Genomic DNA, 9,054 nt, shown 5'->3' with positions numbered 1-9,054 from the left:
GCTGCTCGAGCCAGAGTGGGGTTTGACTGCCGTGTTTGCATCAACATGGTAATAGAGCTCAAATTGCTCCCGAAAAGTGTCTGTTATCCTTCTGAGTAAAAACCTAATATTCTGGTGAATTCGGGACTAGTGAGAAGGATTGTGTGGATATTTACCTATGTAACCGCTTAAGGGATGTTCAATACTACCATATACTGAAGTGAAAAAACCTTTTGATCGATTGACACATGCAATCGTTTAGTGCCTTAAGCTACTGTACAAAGACTAACAGAAGGAGAGAAGTTCACATTAACATTAAATACCTTAAAACACCTTGAAGCACTGAAAAGATCCTCAAACACGTCAATAGCATCTCCCAGTGGTTCCAAACTCACTGTTTCTCATTTGATTAAATGCAAACAAAGAGGCTACGTTGGAAAACCCCAGGCTGCATACAGATGTCTGCAATGGACCTATCCAAGGGGCTAACTTGGCAGTCTATCTATTAGCCGAGAATTGAAATATGTTTGCTAAGCATTAGGCAGCAACCCTGTATTCTTGAGAACCTGGGCACTAGAGGGTTTATCACAAACTGAAATACACATCTTCAGAATATACTCCTTAGAGCAGCAAGGACATTTCTGATAAGCAGGACTGCTTTTCCCAATGAGGGAGTTTCTACTCAGATGTTTTCGCATTTTGTTGCCCTTTCTACCGCCAAGAGCCATCGAAGCACCTCTAAACACTTTACTCCATTCATCTCTTGGATTCAGACATTGCTAACTGCAGGCAATGAGAAGTAGGCCAAAACATTACTCAACATAATCAGTATGTGTTGCTGTGATTCTCTCTGGCTGCTGCCTGTGCTGCCACTGGTGACCTAAGATAACGGCTGTCGTATGATGTCTTTGGATAGCGACATTACACATGAGTCCTTTACTGTATATATAAACCCTACGTATGATTTCCTGGTTAGTTATGACTTTACTACTCACCTACAAAAAAAGAACATGATGTAAACTCTTTATTCCACTCTGGTGTTACAAGGCCTGAAGCCAGTGCCAGCAATATAACATACACTACCATGAATACAAGAACACAGTCTACTTACACACTGAAATGGATTACCCTTTTCAGAATTAGTTTTGTATGAACTTTGTTGCGGGTACCACACAATCATCGACTGACAAGACAACATTTACAGCTTAGTCCTCTGTGCTCAGCTGCAATTTGCAACAGTGGTTTAGACTAAAATGCTTTTTTTTTTGTTTTACAAAAAAGGGGTAACCCTGTGTCCCTCAGAACCTGGGTAAGTGTGATTAAAAACAAAACTTTTATATAGTAAAAGACACAATCACAATACACAGGAATTACTTCATTCCGTTTTAGGTTTCAATTAATGCTAAAACATGTGTTGAGTGACTGTTGGTGATCAAAGTGACTAGTGCATTACCTTTAGTGACACGTATATACAAATTTATACAGGGGGGAAGGGGGGGGGAGGGGTTCCTTAGTTCGAAGGCCAGAGTTTTGAGATAGTGCTGCAAGGAAACAGGTGGTTACTGTGCAAGTTCCTGGAGGTATCTTGACCAATATTGATCGTCGACGTTTCGACCCTGTTGCGCCCCAATTGGTGGTCGCGGCGGGTCTTTATCAAGACAGGGGGGGTGCATAGGGGTCTGGTGGGACAGAAGGAATCTTGAGGGAAGCCAGAAAGTCAACCCCGAGTATTGCGAGTTGTGGGCAATGGAAACGTAGGCGTACACCACAAAGTCAGAGAGCCGTTTTGAACTTCATTTGTTTTCAGAGAGGTTTAATTTATTGTGTAATGAGCTGATATAGCCTTCTTTCAAAGCAATTCTTGTTGCCACCCAACAGAACCACTTTTGTTTTTAAATAGACAAAATGGTAACCACACTTGGGTTGGATTCTACAAGATACAAAGTTGTTACTTACGTCTGTTCTGCATTTGGATGATCTTATATCTGATATATATATATATATATATATATATATATATATATATATATATATATATATATATACACACACTTATATAAATATATATATATTAACCACTGAGGGCCTCTAGACTAAAGTGGACTTCATCCCCCAACCAACAGTGCGACAAGAGGTGCATTTGCAGAGTGGTGAAGAAAGGGGGCGTGGCCTTTGAACACCTCTCAGCAATCCAGCTGTGTGGGGCTTACTAGAGGGAACAAAAGGGCTACTTTGCCCCCAAGAGCCCTCAAGAGCCAAGGTGACTTTATCCCCCTGCTAGTAGTGCACCAGGAGGTGCCTGTGCATTGTAGTGGAGAAAGTGGCTTGACCTCTGACAACCTCTCAGCAAACCCACTGTGTGGGGCTTACTGGAGGCAACAAGAGGGGTAGTTGGCTGCCAAGGACCCTCAATAGCCATGGGGACTTCATCCCCCTACTAGTAGTGTGCCAGGAGGCGCATTTGCAGAGTGGTTGAGAAAGGGGGCCTGGCCTCCTACTAGGTCTCAGTAATCCTGCTGTGTGGAACTTACTGAATGTAACAGGAGGGGTAGTTGGCCCCCAAAATATAGGGGTTTGCTAAGAGGTCTTCGGATGCCAAGCCCCCTTTCTCTCCCACTCTGCAGCCATGCCTCAAGGTGCACTAATGGTTAGGAGGTGAAGTCCACTTTACTCCTGAGGAACCTTAGGGGCCAAGAAGACCTCCTGGTACCTCCTTTAAGTCCTACACTGTAGGATTCCTGCGAGCTGGTCAGAGGCCTAACCCCCTTCCTCCACCACTCTGAAAACATGATTACTACTTAAAAAAACTTAGAAATTCATTGGGAAAAAAAGGTTACAGGGACATTATAGTTAGGAAATGGATTTATAAAAGCTTACAAATCCACTAGAAAAACAAAGGTTACAGAGACGTTATAGTTATGCTCAGGTGTCACTCGTACAAAACCAGAGAAAGTCAGCTGTTATAGTTGGTGAACTAACTTAGCTCACAAAACCGCAATGCACTACTTATGACCTCACATAATGCATCACTCATGACATGGTCAGTGACATCACTGATGACATCTTGTCTTTTTGTTTAAGCACTCCATGAGAGTGCATGAGTTTTCACGTCTCCCTCGTCTGCATCGCCCCACCACGCTTTGTGTTGTTCTCTCTCATCCATGTGGTTCTGTTCCCCACATGCTCCCTCTCACATGTGTGCTTATAACCCTCCCACTGTCCTCAGTGTTGCTCTCTCTCATGCTTTTTTCACCCCCTGCTCTTCATTGCAATCCGCCCCACCCGCTCCTGCATTGCCTCTCACCCTCGGCGTGCTATATTTAAAATTGATTTTTTTATACTAAAAAAGAAGAGGATTTTGTGCTACTTTTTTCCTTTAATTACTGATCTGTTTCAGATTGGTAACTAAAAAAATAAAAGAGGCACGCATATCATTTTGGAAGCGTACATGCCTGTTCACAAATTGGGAACCCTTTCCACTTGCGAATCAGTTACAACCCCAACTAGGGAGTCTTTACCTGATCAGCGCAAACCCTTCATCCATACATCCTTCTGAATCCAAATAACTGGCTAACCTATCCACCACTCAAATTACTTTCATATTTTCTTATACTAACTCAAAACTAATCCTTTATGGGTTCCGGAGTAGCGTGCCACTCGCCAGAAAGGCGCTTCAACGCCTTGTCAAGGGTAGTAAGCTCTATATAAATGCAATTACAATAATACATCAGGGTATGAATCAGAATTTACAAAGGACATTTAGGACACACCCCTTCCAAACTGTGATTGGTAATCTATTGCTGAACCCATTTACCACTCCGGAAACAGTTTTCTGAAGCAGGAAATGTGTTTAGTGAACACAAAAATGTATTTTCACAGTTGCAAAACCTCTGATTTAGTGAATCGAACCTTTATTTGTTGGAGAAGGAAATGTGCAAAATGAACTATGATGCATGGTGAATCTCTGGTTATCTCTGATTGTGAGAGTTAATTATCTGAAGATGTCTAACCTTCCATTAGTACTCTTTAATATACAGTGTCCCTCATTAGATGCCATTTATATGTTTCACAACATTTGAATGTCTCATTAGCTAATATCTAGGGGAGAATAAAAATTCTATAATAGCATATCACAAACTACCTCTCAGTGTACCTGAAGCAGGATATGATTTAGCTAATTTCTAATTATTCTCTTACATCACATGGGAAATGATCTCGGGGGAATAATGTTCTTAGTGCAGTAAGGTGGAAGCTACCCTAATGAAGACAGTGTTCTCTGACGGTTAGGCAAACAGAACTCGAACATAAAGCTCTTGCCTTGATATTAAAAATCTGTAAAAAAAAAAATCATAATAATAGTACTAAAATCTAGGATGTTTTTAAGTATTTAGTCCAGCAATGTTGCAGTACATAATTTGAAATTAAATCTTACCCGAACTTTCGCCGTTTTAAACTGCCTACAGATGTGTAGTGAGGTTTATTGTAACTTCCTAGCAAAACCATCAGTTTGGGCATTCAAGTGTATGTTGGGACCCTTAATTTGTTTTTACACAACTGCAGAAATCCCGAAAGCACTCCCAGATGTCCTTCCTACGAATTTCCTTTAACACCAGTGTTATCAGAATATTTTATTGCCCTCCTTGTTCTTATGAACCCTCAGGAGTTAAGTTTTGTCGAGTTTTAAAGTCGTTTGATTAGGCCGCAACTAACCCTACCGGTGACGTCGTTTGAACAGCTTGAATAAGTGATTTATTTGCCCTGCGTCTGTGCGGTTTTCAATAAATGTTTGCTTTCGGTCGCACATCAAACATTCGAAGTGCTTGCCTTCCTCTGCTCTGTCATTACCTCCTTTGCAGTCGCCTCCAGCCTCGGTATCTTCCATTGGCTGGTGTTTGTGAGGGCGTTTGAACAGCTGCATTTCCTAAAAGCAGTTGTAGGCCATGGAGAAGTATGCGCGGGTGAGTCAACCGAGGCATGCCGGCAATGCTGAAGGGGTCAACAGGACTGGTATTTGCGCTTTTGGCTGGCGCAATGAAGGCCGATCACTTTGTCCCTTTCAGCAAGCTCCAGTGCCAGCTGGACCGATATGCCATACTGCTGCAGGGGTCCTGCAGGCTTTGGGTTGTATGGGCATACAGTTGATGATATTGAAACTGAGCTAAAACCTTACAGTGCTGACTGTAAACCAGTCCGCTCAAGGGATGTACTTGGTGAGTGGCTAAGACACGTTGGAAATTTTAGGGTACCGACATTGACATGTTTTTTTCTGAATTATTCAGGATTCTGTGGGAATCTTGGCCGGTCAGGCTTTTAATTCCACCAGGCATTTCCCGGAAGGGTTGGAGTCTCTGGAGGCTGGTTTTTAGGGGAGGCGGCCTGGTGCCTCTGTCACTTTCCCCAGCTTCCCGAGCACCTGAGATTAATTACAGCAGGCAGGTCCAGGAGGAGGCTTCAAATGAGGTGGGAGGGCTGGTGGCAGCGGGGTGGGCGGCACTGATCAAAGGGAGAACAGAGAGAAGAGAAGGAATTGAAACAGAATGGATTGATTGAAAGAGAGAGATTGTGCCCAGAGAGGAAGGGGACGGGGCTTGTTTGAGCATTTTTTCCAGGGCTGCTGTGGTACCAAAGTCCGATATTGGTGAGAATGTCCATGTAACATGTATTTGCTGGTCCGAGATCACATGTGTTTGCACCTTTTGCTCCAGTTGTAAAGTCAATATACATGACCCGTTACTAAGTGCTGAGGGTCAGGAACATATGAAAGGAACTAACAAAGATTGTGCAAATGTATTCTGTGAAAGGCACACCTACAAAAAAGCAAGGGCATCAGCTGTGTCAACACCAGAAACCATACATCAGCAGCAAACAGCTTCAGAGTGCGCCTGTGTATATTTAGGTATGGTAAACAGAAATGGCCTAGGCGACTGCAACAGGATTATGACTGCCATTCTCAAAAGCTAAAACCAGACTGGAACCCATTTCTTAGCAGATACACATTTGAACGTAGGTTCTCAAGTTGTGCAGGTTGTCCCTCAGCCAATTATTCTGACTTCTCTTGAAATCACATTATTAAAGTAACAAGGCAAAAATAACATTCAATAACTATTCCAATTGTTGAGCATATAAACAGCCTAAATTAAAAGCCGCCTGATAATATATATATGCCTAATACATTTCTCCTCCTTATTGTGACTTAGAGTATTTATAACACTGTAGGTTTACCTATATCCCAATCATCTTCCACCGCTGCTGCATCCTTCCTTCACTTCATTAAAATTGTTGGAGGCAACAAAGTTGATGATGTTCAGACTCACAGATGATGTCCTACTGAGTCACTTGCTTCAAACAATTCCACCCGACCGCACATCAGACAGAAATAAAATGATAAATGCCTCCCTGCAACTTTGAGTGGTTCTGGAGCCCCGCTCAATGAAACTTGTCATCACAATTAGGGATGTGCAATTTCATGTTGCCAGAAATTTAAGGAATTTAAGGAAATTTAAAGAAAATAACCAAACCTTCGCAAAATTTCAGGAAATGCAAATCTTACATTATCATTTCTTTCAGTGCTCCTAAAGAAACCTCAGAGCAGTGAGGCGCACCTGTTTTCATGCGGCTGCAGTGTGCAAAATTAATTTATTTAAGCCGATATTTCTCTGAGTTAGTGCTTAATTTTCAGACAGCGCCGCTCAGAAACAGAAAGAGACAAACCATGCTTGTGGTTCCACGCTGTTTTCTTTGAAAATAAAGCATTCATTCCGATAAGTATGAGGTTAAAATTAAGTCATGGTCTAGGGCTTAATTTCTGAAGTAATAGGTGGCAGGGCACACAGATTTCGCAGAAAATGGTGGCTGGTGCTGCCGAATGTCGTGGTTGCTAAATACCAAGGCTGCATAATCTTGATTCTACCACGTAACATAACATATCACATAACATAACATGTGTATTTGTAAAGCACACGTTTCCCCAAAAGGGGACTTTGGGGCTGAATAATAGTTATTCATCGTTACTCAACTCAATGGTATTTGTTTTATCAAGCTCAGAAGAATGAAATGCTGAGTAGACCTTTGAGATTTGAACCAGTGACCATGAGGTCAAACACAGGCCCCTTAGTCCACACATTAATCCGCGAAGCCTCGTACCACCACTTCTTCCACCACTAGATATACCGAGCCCCTTTATTTCACTTTTTCAGGTTCTTATTCTTCCCTTCTTTCCCACCTATCACAGTTTTTGATTTTTTTCTCAGCTTCCTTCTTTCCCCTTTTCGCATTGTTCTCTCTTGCCCTGGGTCTTCTGAGGAAAATTGAGAGCCAGTCCCCAGACATGAACCACCAACTGAAATGAAGCACTGATGACTACTCAATGTGAATTTTGAATGCTGATTGCTGGAGCCTATGCAGTTATTATTATTATTATTATGTTTCTTATATAGCGCCAGAATCGACCCCCGAAGGGGTATTTCCGCGCTTGCCTTGGGAACCCGTCCTGGCTTTTCCCTGTGAGATAGCCCCTACAGGGCATCCCCAAGGTGAAAGCCAGGCATCCCGCCGCGGGGGGCGTTGTGGAGATTAAGCATGCTTAATGCCCAGAATTGCAGAGTGTGAACACATGATTAGGTCAGGCACCAGAAGCGAGAATTATCGAGTCCATGGACATTTTGAGCTCAAGACCCTGCCGCGTTGGGAATTGAACCCTGGTCCCGGGTCTGACCTCTGCTTCAGGTTCTGCCTGCTCTAACCAGTGAGCCACACTTCTCCACAGAGTTCCTCAATGGTGGTAAAATGTGCTGTTGAGGGTTTTAACCTGTTTTGATGACATTTCTTGCTGCTTTTTGTCCAGAATACAATCTGCAGTCTACTGTAAAATTATTGTCAGTGCAGTCGTGGATCTCCTTGCTCATCATGACCGAGGGTGGTTAGGTTCTGCGGCGTGATGGGATAGCCTGCGAATCTTACCCACCTGCAGTGGCACATTATCCGACTACTCCAAAGCAAGATGGTTCTGTGTTTTGCGTGGTGCCCTAAGGAGACGACACTGATGCAGTGTGGGAAATGTGGTTTTTTTTTTAAACGAGATTCCTTTAAGTGTATTTTAACAAAGACACTTAAACAACTTCTTGCGAGATGCTCCCCACCGGTTTATGCCTCTAAATGCTTTATCCTTCCCAGTTACGAAGGTAAATGCCCTATATGTCCTTTACTGCTTTTTAAATATATTTTAAGATCAACAACATCTTATTTATGTGGCACAGAGCGCTACCTACAACTATTATAAATCTGCTTATTTTTTATATGTTTCTAATGAATACAAACGGATTCAGATCCTTCTCCGGCTTCAAAGTGTACCAAATAAATCTTGCTTCCGATCCGATGCTTTTTTTGTCCTTTATTGCTATTTTTTTACATATTTTTCAAGATCAATAATATCTTATTTATGTGGCATAGAGCGCCAACTATAACCATTTTAAATTTGCTGGTTTTTATATTTTTCCAATAAAAACAAAACAAACCCCCATCTGATCGAGCCATTTTCTTTATGTACGTGCGGCCAACAGCTTCGTGCTTCATTTTGAGATTTTCCCTTCTTAACTGCCCACGCCCGTCCTCTTGTCCTCAAACACTTTCCCTGGATTTGACCTCACGCCTCTGGTCTCTGCGGGGTGTGTTTTTTGCTTCAAGGCTGCCTCAAATCCCTGGGCACGCAGTCGCTGTTCTCGGTTGGTGCGTGCAGCACTTGTTAGCGACTTATTTTTTTCTGGTTTGTTATTATGTCAGCAGGAGTCCTCTGTGAGTTTACAATCGGGTTCGCAATGAAAAGTAGGCCTTCTCCTGACAGCGCCTGTTTTCGGTGTCTTTCTCACAGACTAAGATTGGCTTGTTTTGTATTCTGTTCTTGATGTCCCATTACAGGGAATTCATGCCATTTCATTTTGGGCTTAGTGCTTTTCTAAGTAGTTTGTCTTTGCTCCCCCTCCTTGCCTTAACCCCCCACCCCTTATTACAACTTTGAAGAAACCCCAGTCATCCCGTTCCCCGCAGTCGCCTGGCGCTATTAAAAGCCATGCTTTTTCA

The sequence above is a fragment of the Lissotriton vulgaris genome, unplaced genomic scaffold (assembly GCF_964263255.1).
Source record: "Lissotriton vulgaris unplaced genomic scaffold, aLisVul1.2 SCAFFOLD_1019, whole genome shotgun sequence".
Classification (NCBI taxonomy): Eukaryota; Metazoa; Chordata; class Amphibia; order Caudata; family Salamandridae; genus Lissotriton; species Lissotriton vulgaris.
This window is presented reverse-complemented; position numbering follows the sequence as displayed.